General features: G+C 43.4%; 1 protein-coding gene across 1 annotated transcript in view; it reads left to right on the plus strand.

The window, feature by feature from the left end:
• The first annotated feature begins 2,022 nt into the window (after positions 1-2,022).
• dchs1b (dachsous cadherin-related 1b) overlaps positions 2,023-15,052 on the plus strand; it is a 92,554-nt gene continuing 79,524 nt past the window's right edge. Inside the window, exon 1 of the mRNA XM_061086539.1 lies at positions 2,023-2,080. The gene's annotated coding sequence lies outside the window, so the exon portion shown is untranslated. The remainder of the gene's footprint in view (positions 2,081-15,052) is intronic.

The following is a 15,052-nucleotide window of genomic DNA, read 5'->3' on the forward strand; positions in this document are numbered from 1 at the left end:
AATGTTTTATTTTTATTTATAGCTATTCAAAATAAAGTTTGTAGTTAAACTGTAAAATATCAATTTGTCATAAGGGTTGGATATCGACATCTTTGGATTCATTGCCTTTTTCACATATATGACCTGGTCAATGTATGCACATTTTACTCCTTAATATTGATATCAGCGTCGGCCCACAAAAATCCATATTGGTTGTTAAGTTGAGAACAAGCTGCACAAAAACATCTACTTAGTTACAGGAATGATTATTAGCTATTGGATGTTGACCCTTTTCAGTTACTGGCTTTCAATCCTCTTTATGTTGCTTGTTGCTCGGGTGGGATTTAATTTCATCCTTTGGTAATTTTCACAAGTAGTTTACTGATGCTGCCATTTGTTTTGTTATTTCATAGATCTTTGTTGTCTGCGTACATTTTTGTCTATTGTGTTAATGTAGCCGACGATAAGAGGTGATAGTGTAAATGTACTATTTCCTATCAATGACTGATTGCAAAGTAATGTAAACAATGTTGTCTCCCAAAGCTAAAAAATTGATTTATGTCCTTCTTCACCTCCACCCCTTTTCACACCTCCCTCATCCATCTCCTCCTCCTCCTCTTCCTCCTCCACATCTCCTCCTTTGCAGGTGGTTGCTTGACCTAAAATCTTGGGTGATGCATGACTCCCGTTTTGCTGATGCTAGCAATCCAAAGGGTGTGTGTGTGTTTTTGTCTGCGTGTGCCTGAACCTCGGCTCAGCCGCCTCAGCTGCTTCCTATAGTCTCAAGCTTTTATATCCAGATATTTAAAATCTAACTTCATGTGACAGAATTGTATTGTGCTTGGGTTTCAGTACCACACACACACACACACAGCAACTTGAATGTATTAGTGCTACTCACACAACAGAAAATAAGAAAACAAAATGGTAAATATTTGTCATTGTAATGCTTCTTCTTTCCCATTTTGCTTTCTTATTTACCGTTGTGGTTTTTTATTTTCCATTTGCACCTCAGGGCCACCATAGCACTTTGTTAAGCCACGTACTTAAATAAAATCCCTAATTAGTAAAATCACATTTTATTTTCAGAATTGAATTGAATTGAACCCTCACCTCCAAATTATGTGGTCATCTTATTTCCTATCTTTCCAGAAAATAGATACAATACTAAATCTCCTAAACGTCCATATGGGAGTTCTTGGGTTTTGTCTGGTGTCCTTCTGTATTACAGAATATTATTAAGATATTAAGAAGGAGGAGGAGAGAAATGATTTTTGCTAATGAGTCACATCCATATATAATGTTTCATGCTGAGCTGAGGTGCTTTGATCGCTCCTTTGTCTCCAGCTCTACTTCCACTGAGAGGAGCTGGGGGGCACCAGAGGCTTCTCTCCAGCCTCCTCTCTCTCTCTCTCTGCCTACCGTATTCCCCAGTCTGCCTCTCTCCTCTGTCTCCCCCTTTTGTGTAGAGAGCTACCCGAATAAATTACCAAGTCTGTGTAAGGGAGGAGGAGGAGGAGGCTGAGGAAGAAGAAGAAGAAGAAGAGGAGGGTATGGAGCAGGGGGGCTGGGCCTTGTGCCGGAGGAGTCGGCTTTCAGTCGGTGAGGCGCACGGTGCCATGAAGCGGTTCACACACACACAGACACACACACACACAGACACACACACACACACACACCGGGTCTGAGTGGACTGGATGCTGAGGGAAGGAAGGAGAGGAGTTGAAGATCAGCGGACACTGAGGTGGATCTGTGCCGGGCTGCAGACGCCTCCTCTCCGCCGGATTCATCCAGACGCGCTCACCTGACCAGGACGCAGAAAGGAGGAGAGGGACAATCTGCTGGATTAGAACATCTGTGGGATTGCTACAGCTGTTTTTTTTTTTTTTTTTTTAATGTGTGTCTGAGTGTGTGGATATTATTTAAAAACAAAAAAATCCAGAAAGGAAAAAGGAAAAACCAGCTGACCAGCAGGGCTCCAATTCAACATTTGTTCTCCTGCTTGGATTTGGGAAAAACCGTTAGAATACTAATCGGGTTTTCGGAGGAGGGGGAAACCGGGAGCACACATCCACAGAGCACAGGACCGGCTCGGATGCATGTAAGTGACACCTCCTTTATTCTCATCCTCTGTTCTCTGCTGGTGCATCACACCATCGGAGGAGAAAACGTGCAGGGAAAAATGGGGTGGAAGCGTCTGGTTCTTTTTTTTACGCATAGAAGGGGGGTGCACCCTGCATCTGCACCTTGCATGGAGGAGCCTGTGGGCTGGTCAGGCAGCTACTGTGACCACACAGGCTACCAGAAGGGCTACAATAGTATAATAAGATCAATAAATCATGGTGGTGCAGCGTGTAGCCTCGTATTGATTATTGATTACCATTCACACAGCCCAGCCAGCGAATCTGCCAGGTTGGTAGAAAGAGACAAAAGACCCCAGCACCAGTGGCTTCCCATTTAAAATCATATGCCAAACATGAAAGAGATATTTAATGTCTCATAGACCGGCACAGAGGCTTAATATGGAACTATTTAATATCAGCCAGTCAGTGATTTCCTCCCCAGGGCTGGCAACTTACAGCGAGTACACTTTGTTTTGGATGCAGGACAGAAACCACTTAATGGGAAACACCATGAAGTGCGTGAGAGGGGCCAGCACTTTTTCTTTAACTGTTTCCTGGAGAGGGCTTTAGGATGAGTGCAAGGCATCACTGTGGAGATGAGTTAGAGAGTGAGAATGTGGAGTACAGATGGCAGCCTTTGAGCAAGGCACTTTATCTACAGGGCAGCAAGGGGTCGAGAGACAGGAGGAGGTTGTGTGAGGATTTCCGGAAATTGAAAACATAATATTATCTCTACTGCTTATCTTTTTGAGGATGGCAGATGTATATCAAATGGCCAAAATGCAGAAACAACCATTCACACTCACATTCAAATCTAAGGTCAATTAACAGTCTTCAATTAACCAAACCCTAATCTGCATGTTGGGAGAAAACCCACAGGGAGACGTGGAGAACATGGAAACTCCACATGGAACCAAACAGGGTTTAACTGGGAACCTTCTTGCTTTGTTAAATTTGAAAACCGAATAAATCCTCAGCCTTCTGATTCTCATTGTCTCCACGTGACCCCCGAGGTGATGACGACAGATTAGCAGCAGCCTCAGTTGGTTTTCAGCACCACAGGAAACGTGCACATAGCGGAATTTTTGGGCTCAATTAATATCTATTGGGTTAATTGTTTCGGGAATCGTGCATGGGCTGAGCTACATCATGATCAGACTCTGTGATAAACCACCTTTAACATACCAGAATAATGAGTCCAATAAGATTGTAGGGGGATTTTTAATGTCAAGAAAATCGATTCTGACACAACTATGGCATTTTTTCCTAACAAGATGTGTATTTATAGCAGCCAGATCTCTCTCTCTCTGTGTTTACATGGCCAACATCTAAAAATGGGACTCCAGAGGCATATTTAAGCACCTCACCACAATAGTTATTCTCGTCATATCTGGTGTCCGCTGGCGTCCTCGGCTCCTGGCCCTCCACTGTGAGGAGGGAGGGATACAGATCTTTGCATTATTATTATTACACTATCCACTTACATGGTCCCGTGCGCTCCATGTTCCGCAGAATACGTCGGCCTCGGCCTCAGCGTTCGGTCTGATTACAACCAGTTATAGTTTGGTTTCTAGCGGAGTGACGAAGCGTGCAGCAAGACGTCTTCTAACAGGAACCATATGGATATCTATCGGAGCGCCTGCAACGGAGTAGAGTTTATATTTGCACAAACAAGTCGTGATTGCTCACAATCAGCTGCTCATAGGAACAGATTGTCCTTTACAGGGACAGAACCGCATTGGCAATAAAGGCAATTTGCCATATTTATATATTTAATCTGATTTTTGTTTGATTAGTGAAGTCATATTGTTATTTGTAGAGGATGAAAGTGGAAACTGAGCAGAGACCTGAGCTTTGTGTGATGTAGCTGTGGCTCACGGGCGGGAGTGCGGCAGCTGAGGTGACCCCCCTTGACCCCTGACCTCCCAGTCAAAGAGGCTCTTATTCATCTTAATTTACTTGTCAATAACGGTTGAGATGATAAATGTTGCTATTTCTATTTGTATTTATTTCACTATTGTCAAGGCAAAGAGGTCTGGCCGTGCAGCTCAGTGTCGAGTCTCTTTGTCGAGCTTATCCACAAAGTAAACAGGGAACTGATAACCTTGTACTTCATGTGTTCCTGTGCAGCTGATGGCACTGACTCCACCAGGGTCAGGGGCCGGAAAACACACTCAACAGCATCTGCTACATCACTTCTTTGTATACTAATCCTTTTTCCTGATTCTCATATTGGTTCATGTGGGTGAAAGTTGGCACAGGGCTGCAGGATTGTGGCCGAAAATCAGCACCATGATTGTTATTTAAGGGACACAGTGTTTTTATTGCATCAAAACAAAACTGCAAAATATCAATAAAACGGTAACAAAATGTTCCATTAAATATGAAAACCACAGAGAACTGCTTTTAGTTTCAAATTTTGAAAGACATGACGAATCCTCCTAAGTGAAGCCAAATCTTCTTGATTCCCACCTGATGGCTGGATACTCAATACAGTTATAAACCCCACCTCCTCCCTGTTAATGAATGGGACATGGATCTAAAATGTCAAAGTACACGTCAGATAACATTTTCTCATAAATGGTGTCTTCCATTTTAGGAAGTTCCTATCACACTGGTGTAATTGGTGTCAGTTTGGTTTTAATAGTTGTTGTTTGCATGAAAACGCAGAGCGACTTGTGTGTTGGATGTTTCAGCTTCATATCTGAATAGTGGGAGGTAGTGGAGACACGTCGTCCATCTTTATATACAGACTGTGATTAGCATATCTTATCAATACATGACCTCAAATAAGGTTCAGTAGGGAACCTGAGGTAAGTGCATCGTCTAGAAGTAAAATATACATCAATTTTTACCTCAAGTTCAGGTTAATTAAAAACAAATAGGCCGTTCCGCTCGCTGCTGTTTCTCTTGTCAACTTCCCAAAAGTGAAGCACGAACATCTCGATATCGCCGTCGATCCTGTTTGTGTAATCGTCGGAGGCCAGAAGCGTGATTTGAGATTCAGGTTAAATTAATGCTGGCAGCCACAAGGCATCACCTCTGACTTGGTCACTGCTTCTCATTCAGCTGAGTCAGGCAGAAAAGCAATTAACCTCAAATCTCTGCATTAACCTTCCACCAGCTTTGTGTGCGTGTGCGTGTGTGTGTGTGTGTGTGTGTGTTTCTTTTTCTCCATCCAGCTGAAATTGAACTCCACCATCCACATTTTCCCAGGAGTTTTTCTTGTTTATATTGACTCACAATAGACAATGTGCTTTATTCCTTTTGCAAATCTCAAGCAATCTGGGGAGTTTACTTTAAACTCCGCGGATACACAGTGTAATCAAACTGCACGTTCGCCACCCACATCGACACTGCAATCCTACATGCACTGTATACACCCCTGTCCTCTATGTGGCGCCCTCAAATCCCACATAAGAGGACAAATTTGTATTTCTCAGTCAAGTTGTATTAAGAACGTGACTTTATCCCCTAACTTTCCTCTCCCACAGTCACGTGTCTGACGCTGAATTGTTCACTTTCAACACAAAGGCCCCACAAGTAAAATACAGAGAGGAGGCGTTTGTGTCGTATCCGCTTCAGCTCATCAACACATATCACGGACGGCTGCCAACCGAGAAAAGAACAGAAAGCATCTTCCCACCCAAAAAAAAACAAAACACGTCTCTAATTGTATCCCTGAACTGTTTTTTCCTGGGTTTTTGTTTTTTTGTGCGTGAGAAATCAGGATCTGAGCACAAATATCGGAAAGTGACTCAGAGACTTCCTCGTCCGCTTTCTCCCTCCGTCTGTCAGTCATGCACACACACACGTGAAGCATACAAACAACACACACTCCTACATATGAGTTTCCTTACCTCTCATTACCCCAACTCTTTAACGCCAGCTGCTTTGTCCTTACAAGTATAGAAAGACAATGCACACACTCGCCACTCTTCCAACTAAATACAACTGCTTTCCTCTGTCCAGGCTCCACAAGTAGCCAGTGGAAATATTTACCCTCACTCCGTCATGCTTAGGATCTTGTGTTGGTGTTTTTATTTACCTCTCAGGCCACAATGTTAGACAAAGCATAAAACCCACACTCAATACTGAGAGGATTTAAATTGATTCTAGTACAGTCGGTGTATAAAGTGTAACCGGTTGCTGCCGTGCGGCGATGCACGAGGGAGCGTGCGCTTCGGTTTCCTGGAAGGCCGCCTCCGTTTGCATCATTCGTTCACAGGAAGGCCGGGCGCTTTATTAATAGCATCAGTTGTAGACTCAGAAAATAAGATTCCCATTGATAAGGAATCCCCCGTTCGCTGATTGCTTCACATTTCATTAGCGTTGAGCCTGAGGGGTTTTTGGTTGCCATGACAGCTACAATCATCAAACTCGCTGTGATTATAATCATGAAATTTAATTATGTGGTTGTACAATTTGAGCTGTGTGTGTGTGGCGACATGGGGAAATGAAAAGCAGCACCAAATATCACACTGGAGTTTAAACACAGCTTTGTTAGGTTGGTTTTGGTCATTTTTGGCCGCCTATAACAACAGGAATTCCTATTTTAAGAGCAGTAACCAACCTTATTTGCTTTTTTCTTTATTCCTTCTGGAACCTAGGAGATGATGTTTGAATTTTGAGGTATGAGACCTCACATCTAAAGTTTAACCTCATCTTTTACCTCAAACTAGGGCTGGGTGATACAATGATCTCATGAGTATATCCTGAGGGGCTGGATGTGAGAACACAAATGTCCCAGTCAGGTGCTGAGGACATTCTCTGGAGTTTTATCCTACCGGCCCCCAAGTAAAATCAGAGAATGTCAGAGTGAGTTCACGTGAGAACACAGCAGGAGGATTAACCGCGAGTGAGTGTTGATGATGATTCTAACACAAAATAAAATAATATAAATATTCAAAGATGGAAAAGAGGTTCCATCCACGTAGAAGACCCAGTCGAAGAATCTCCTGCAAATCTTAAAATCCAGACACTGTGTGGACAATTTCCAGATTTCATGTTTGAACAAATGTGACAAGAATCGTGATAATTATCGATATATCTTGATTATTTTTCTGACCATATCTTCCAGCCCAAGCTTGAACTGAAGCTGCTTTCCTGACAGTTTACTTTACTCGTTCCCTTGAGCGTATACAGACCCTCACGTCCTCAAACAGTCTGAACAGCCGCCTGACTGCTCCTCTGGAGAAGATATTACTGTAGGACGGACTCGCCCAAACCTTTTTGTTTGTTCTGAGGCCCAGATGTGAAGGAACTGGCTTCGTCGTTATTCATGGCAGTTGGGATCCTGTTAGGTTAATGATCAGGTCGGCGGAATGGGAAACACTACAGAATCTGACCGAAAGATATTCTTAACAGTTAAAAGCGATAGGTGCAGCCTGCAATGGTTTTTGGAGCAGTTCCACCGACCTTCAAAAAGTTTCATATGACTCGAGTTGCTCGTGTTTAAGATTAAAATTTCACAGCTAATTCAAATTCTAACTGGACAATGTAGCGAAAACCAGGCCTTTCGCTGGCTTGGGATTGAGATCTGGTATAACGCTGGCTGGCTGGATGTGGGTCGTTGTGCTCCTGGAGGAAGCTGCAGATGGAAGTCCTCTAAAGTCCTGGTGTCGTCTCCAGTTTCCCCGTCCTGTGCTTTCCCCCCCGCTGTGGGTTGGAGCTGTGACACTGGCTCCCGGGTGCCAAAGAGCGCTGGAACTCTGGCTTTCTCGTTATGGCAGTAGATGGATGGGAGAAGCGTGTGTGTTTCCCTGTGTGCACGGCAGGGAAGCAGATGTGTGGCCTCAGAGTTTACCTGTGTGGTGGATAGAGATATGTCAACATGTCTGCAAATAAGGACGATTCCCAACAGCGATTAATGGACGAGGCTATAAAATGTCTAAATTCAGGGATAAACACTTTCACGCGTATATTTATATAAAACATTGTACATCTTCACATTTGCACAATTTGAAGCAGAAGGTTGTCAACCCTGTGTAAACAGATGTCTCACGGGTAAATTGAAAATATATAGAAACCATAACAGCTAGAACATCCATTCTTTTAAACCCAGGAAGCTGAAGGTGAATTCATAGTTTGTGTTTGTGTGCACCTCTCAACATCCACGTAGCTCTGAAGGAATGGTCTTAAGGCCTTTGTCTTCTGCTTCGTCACATTCTTCTCTCGGGATGAGATCATTGCAGCAGTTTTATTGACTCACGGAACCTTTTAGCTCAGATTGTACAGAGTTTAGAGTTGTTAAGCATTTGAAGACTCTACAATTGGAAGAGCCTTTTCTATTGTAGAGTTCAAAGCGTTCATAAAGTTTCCGTCAATCCAGTCATGATTGTTCCAGCCAGCAGAGCCTGTCATCTCTTCAGACCTCTCTCCGAGATGACGCTGCTCAGGCCCGTGCGTCTTACACGCTCACGTATCTGAATAAACTGATATATTCATTTCCTTATAGTTGTTGGAAGGGATAAATAGGCGGATTCCTCTGAGGAAAAGATGAATGAAGCGTGGTAACTGCTGCCCATCTGCTCCGCTTGATGGATGAGACGTGTCTGAGTGCGAAAGGCGAGCAGGCAGAGGAGAGGGAGCGGGAGGAAGAGAGAGAGTCTGCGTAGCGTCACATGTGTTTTTAATGAAGTCGGCGAGATGATCTGAGCTTCTGGTGCAACTTCAAACACTCGCACGGAGCCGAGAGCTGCATGTAGGGCACCGCGGCTCAGGTAGAGCGACGTGTGATGCAAGTTAAGGTGTGAGACCAAAGGAGATGAAGCTTTCTCCTCTCGATAACTTAGACCCTGAAACATGTGACCTTTATTCACAACAAGAAAGGTAATTCTGTGATGTTTCCCATTGATTCTTTCAAGTCAGGGAATCAAACCACGACTCATCAGCTCAGGAGTGAGACTCAAACCCATCACAGCTCACGTCTGGGCCCTTTTATCACTTAATCATCAATAACTGAGGAGAATTGACGTCTGTTTAACCCTGTGGAATAAATTAAAAACAAAGACAGACGGACTTAATTCGCAGGCTTACCACAAGAAATATAATGGCGTAACGCGATACAAAGGCATTCTCCTGGAGCAGCAGCTGCTGGCGCGCCACTGACCCGGGAGTTGATGGAGAATTTAATAACTAATAAGCCAAGTTGCTGTTTCTCTATTCTGAGCTGGAGATGAGTAATTACAGATTTTAATTGAAAAACCGCCAGAAATGGAGAAAATCAAGGAAGGAAGATACTGTCTCTCTTTTCCTTTTTCACCCTAAAATAATAGCTGTTCACTTGCAGACTGGAGATACACTGTATAATTACTCATATTGATATACATGTGTTTTCCGTAACAATAACATGACCCGGTATGACTTGGTGTGTGGTTGGCTGTCGGGCCACGTTGGTGATGATGTGAATGGGTGGAAAGCAAAGAGAGTGAAGTGTGTATTCGACTGTGTGTGTGTGTGTGTGTTTTAAAGTTAAAGAGGGATCTTTGGCTTCTCTTATCTTTCTCCTGACCCTGTTTTGGCTATTAGCTGAGGGTTTATTTTTCCATCTTTGAACTTGGAACAAAAATACCGTCCTCGCAAAAGTTCAACGTTTGTTTTAAAAGTTTTAAGCTTAAGGAGTTGTGACAGGGTTCAGGTTGGGGTTAAGGTTGAAGTCAGGCATTCAAGGTCAGAATAATCCTCCAGAGAATTAATGTAAGTCAATACATCGTCCTTACAAGTGTATCGTGCTGCAAACTCACGCACAGAAACCAGAAGTCATTGGGGAATTACATGCGATGCAGATTTTTATTAATAATTTGATTATAATTGCAGTATAATCAACTCTGAGGGGTCAGCGTTTGTTCTCCTTGGATTTACATCACATTAACATCGGAGTACAGTGATAAGACCTAAATACTCACCAGTAGGGAACCATAGCGGTTATGTGTGCAGCTTATTTTATTACAATATGGAGCCAAAATGAATCCATTAAGTGCTTGTTTGTACATTTTAATGTCTTACTCATTCAAAACTGACAGGGGTTTTCTGGTGGTTAATTGCTTCCAGATAATGCTCAGCTGGTTTTTCACCTCAGAGGATTGTTCTTAGACAAAAATCCACTCATTAATGGGGAAATGGTTTGTTTGCGTCGCCGAGGACATTTGTCTGCGTTTCACCAGTGAGGTAATAATGTTTGACGGACAGGCACGGACACAGCTCAACAACTTGCCCTTGTGGGATATTAAACCCGCTCTGATGGGGGGGGGGGGGGGGGGGGGGGGCGTTGACTGATGGGCGATGGCAGCTGCAGCTTCACCTTCAGGGACATCTCCCAACACACATCTTTTTTTAAATTCTTCTTTCAACTCTTGCCATCTACGTTCTGTTTTGAAGTCGTTGTGTCAGTCATCGCTGCGTCACTCTCTTTTATTTCCTACCTGCTTTCTCTCTTAAAAACAAATCTGCAGACACAAACAAACCCACTGGTTCCTGTAGCGTGGCCTTGAAAGTTAAGAGGACAGTGAATCTCCCTGCCTGTGTTTTCACTTGCTCGTAGATACATTATTTATATCTGCACTTCAGCACTCGCTCAGACTAAGTTTAACTTCTTTGCCTTTCTGTATCTTATCATTATATCATTGTTTTTTTTGTTTTTTACATAATCAAACTGTTCTTCCTCCGCACACTCCCTGTATTGTTCTCGTTCTCCTCCTGGCCTGCGGTGCAGTGAAATCTGGGACGTTGTGTCACACGGGACCTGGTGTGTGTGCGACTGTTTTCCAGCTTTCAGCCACTGTGCGGGTAAATAAACAAATCTGAGTCATCACACCAGCTCTGAGTCGTCATGCTGCTGGTGCTTCACTGACTTATGTGGTGTTTTTTTCCAAACTTATACCCCATGGACGGAGTATGAATGTTGGTGGAGAGATGTTGGTGTAGCCATCTTATAGTTGTGCTGATAATTTCAAGAAATCGTGACCTCATGCTCATGCACTACAGATTGAATGAGTCAAATCCAGTCCAGAGCTGAGTCTCAATTTGGAGGTTTCATCCTTCATCGACTGCATCTGTAAAACGATTGTGTCCCAGCGGCTCCGAGCAGCAGAGGCTCCACTGGGTGGGTCCGACATATCCCATGATTCAGTGCGCTTCAAAGAGGTAACGACAGAAAAGAGCGAGGGTCGAAAACGTCATGCTAACTTTTTTTTATTAAGTTCAGCTACACCAGATATGTTGATCAGGAAAAAAACAGCGTTAGCATGTTATGTAGCTAGCTAACAAATCGTCAGCCTGTTTCTCAGTTATTTAAGTGTATTTTATCCGATTATTTAAATTTCCCCCTGTGTGTTCACTTCTTAGTGTCCCCTGGAAACACTTGTTGTTGTTGTGTTGTCAGTATTTGGTTGTATTTCGATTATTTGGTTGTGTTGTGAGTATTTGGTTTTATTGTGAATTTGCCTTGTTAGTGTTTTCTATTTGGCGTTCATGTGTTCTCAAACTGATCAAGATATTTCCCCATTTGCATATGTTGTGTATTTTTGAATGTGTTTTCTTAAACCTTAGTGTTGATCTCTCAGGGCCACCGTACAAACGACTGTAACGAGCACTCAGGACCTGATGAGAGTTTCCTCGCGTGCAAAGACTGGGAAGCGGCACACAATTAAACGTATTTTATTGGAAAATATCTTAAATAGCAGAGACAGACCTCAAGACGAGGACACGTAACTTACAACCAGGACCGGCCTTTTATGGCTGAGAATAAAACAAAAGTTAAACAACAAGTCAGCGCTTTAACCTCATTTTCATCGCTTGGTTTCACATCCAAATGAGAGTGTGGAGCCAAACCGTGAAAAAAAACTAGAAAATCACTTTCCAAATACCTTTGGATTGGAACAGAAAACAGAAAATGTTCACATGCAATCAGCATTAAGTTCCGTGATTGGAGAAGGAGGCCAGTGTCTCCTCTTCACTTCTCCTCAGCAGACTGGTGCAAATACCTCAACATGAAAACTCAGTGTGGACTTGAGCCTCAGACTTTTGATCTTAGTCGGCTCCTGGCACCGAGGCTCGCTCTCACTGTGAACTGACGAGTCTGATGACGTGGTCCCCCCCGCTCCCCCCCACCCCCCCATCCTCTGCAGCCTCACTGATGTCACCGACATGGTCGCTTATGGAGGAAATTTAGGTCATAAAATGAATCTCCAGAGCAGCATTACATGGGCCGAGTTTAAAACAAAAGCTTTTTCCCATTGTTAAGGTAAACTGGGGAAAATGTTACAGCTTTTTTCCTCTCCCAGAATTATCGGCTTAAATCTGAATTATACAAAGCAAGGAACAGAGGAAGAGAATAAAAGATTCTGGTAATGATCGGATTGGAAAAACCATGTATTACGATACTGGTACTAAATCAATACTCGGTTCCAGTGGTTAAACAGTGCCAGGAATTACACTTTTGTTTGAAAGAAGCCCAAAACTACAGGCAAAGGCAAATTTGAAGTGGAAATTTATGTTAACGGGTACCAGTTTAAATAATTCTTACTTTTAACTGCTAAACCTTGACAAAATTTACCTACAAAAAGTACACCATATGTAAAACCTAACCTAACTATAATAGTTTGACATTAAATAACAGTTTCAGCGCTTTATAAAGACAATGGAGCATCTCTCTGCTTTCCAGTGTATTCCGTGTGTGGCCTGGTGATTCATTAAGTTTGCCGAGTTCCTCAGTTTCCCGGGAATTGTTTTCAAGCATTTGCTTCACGTCCAGGTGTCAGAATTCTTTTTACGTGAAATACAGACACACTTTTAACCGTTTAGCTTCAGGCATGTTGTTGTTGTGTCAATGTTCACCAGGCACGTGCACGTTTATGTTGCCTGGAAGCGGTGAAATTACTTCAGCACAGAGCTCAGGTACTGATATCAACGTTGTTATTCTTAGTAATCGGCCATGTAGGATCTACATTTCCATACACAACCCTAATAGGTTACTCGATGACTAATCAGCTGGAGGAAAGCTGAACTTCAGGTCAATTTTCCTGACTTCTTCTTCACCCGCTCCTTTTGCATTATGTATTTGTGGCTGGTTGGGTTGTCACAATGTGTCAGAGCAGCCGTTTGAGCCACAGTGACGAGCAGCCAAGCAACCGGGCCTCACTTCATCATGATTAATTCAGACTCACGTCCTCTACAGTCGCCGTCACCACAAACCAGATAGGTTGGGTTTCACGTGTTGTGAGAGCTTCTACGACTCCAGGATTCCTCCGGGTGATGCTGTCGTGAACTCTCTCTCTTATGTGTAGTTGTATAAATATTGATTGCGCCTCAGTGCAGCACGTGCATGTATATTTCAGTGTGTGTGTGTGTAACAGTCCAGACACCAGTGGTCGTTTGGCCGTCTGAGGCGGCTGGTGCTGTGATACTTAAGAACAGGGGAGGGGGGGGGGGATCCTTTTTCCTATCAAGGGCCATTTCAATTTTTATGACATCCTTCGAGAGCCGTACTTAATTATTGAACACATGCATCACACTAAGCAAACAACCGGACCTGCTTCTCACCGGCGAGGTGTCTGATGTCAGATGGTAGTGATGATGATGATGATGCTTGCAGCTTGTTTTCCAGGTGTGGGTCAGTCGGTCTGTAGTGAAGCTGAGTAGTGATCCCATTCACACATTTTCTAAAAGTTGAATGAACAATTTTACTTTATCCTTGCAGCCCATCGCTTTGAATTTGTCCCTGCAAACATTGCACACTACCTTATCTTTTAAAAAGTACAAAAAAAAGTAAGTTCTCATTTTCTTGAAAAGCGCAAAATTCTACATTTACTTTTCTTTTGTTGAGAGTCGTCATGATGCAGGTTGAATTTGCTTTAATTTAATCAGCTTTTTAAACAAATTGAAACTGATATCCACCTTGAGCGTAGACTCTTAAACAGGTGAAACAGTTAAAAAGGAACTGAGGAAACAGAACTATACGAGTGCACACATTCAAACACACACACACACACACACACACACACACACACACACACACACACACACACACACACACACATATATTTATACACGCACCGTGCTGGTGACAGCTGGGGTTAGAAATGGGACGTCTATATCCAGGGATCTGGGGAAAGGCAATTCTAGGGGAGACGGGGGTCATAGTTGTCGGCCCCCTAAACACACATAACCCAAACGACATGAAAACTGAGATGCAAAGCATTCCTCCATCCTCTAAGCCCCCCCCCCCAAGACTCTCACCCCTTCCCTCCCTCTTCTCACAAAGCTTTTTTACCACTGCAGACTGCTGAAGCCTTTCTTTTTTTTTTCACCACAACCTAGCCTAACCTTTCAGTCTCGGTCATTTAAAGATTTGGTGTCGCTCCAGCCACCGTGTAACTGAACACTTGCTGAGAGCAGTCACAATAATCTTTTATGCCCTGAAGTGGCACCGAAACTAAATCAACCTATAGTGTCTTCAGAGCACATGTGTGACATGGAGTCGGGGGGGAAAGAAAGTTCTTTCAGAAATCAGATTGTTGTACCTGCAATTGTTGTAGGCATACTTCTGATGTTGTGTATTTCCTTTTGACAGCCTTCCCCTTTATTCTTTATAACTCTGCTCAGTGTAACTTCACTGTCGACCATACAGCTCAGATACAGGCAGTACTCAGTGGCCGTTTATTACTTGGAACTGCGTGACTTTGGGTCCTGTTTAGCTTGGCCCCGGGTAGCTATGGCGTGCCCAACTAGATCTGCTGAATCCATTAAAGGGGATGGACTGAGGGAAGGTGGGAGGAGGGGCCACGGGAGGGATACAGGGAGATAGAGAGGGGCCCGCTAAGAATTGGCACTGCACGAGGAAAAGCCATCCCTCACAATCAAGATACGACAACACAAACACACACTCACACACACACAGTCCACCACTTTAAATGGTCACATCCTATAGAAAACACCCTGGTTTTCTATTA

The sequence above is a fragment of the Limanda limanda genome, chromosome 14 (assembly GCF_963576545.1).
Source record: "Limanda limanda chromosome 14, fLimLim1.1, whole genome shotgun sequence".
Taxonomy (NCBI): domain Eukaryota; kingdom Metazoa; phylum Chordata; class Actinopteri; order Pleuronectiformes; family Pleuronectidae; genus Limanda; species Limanda limanda.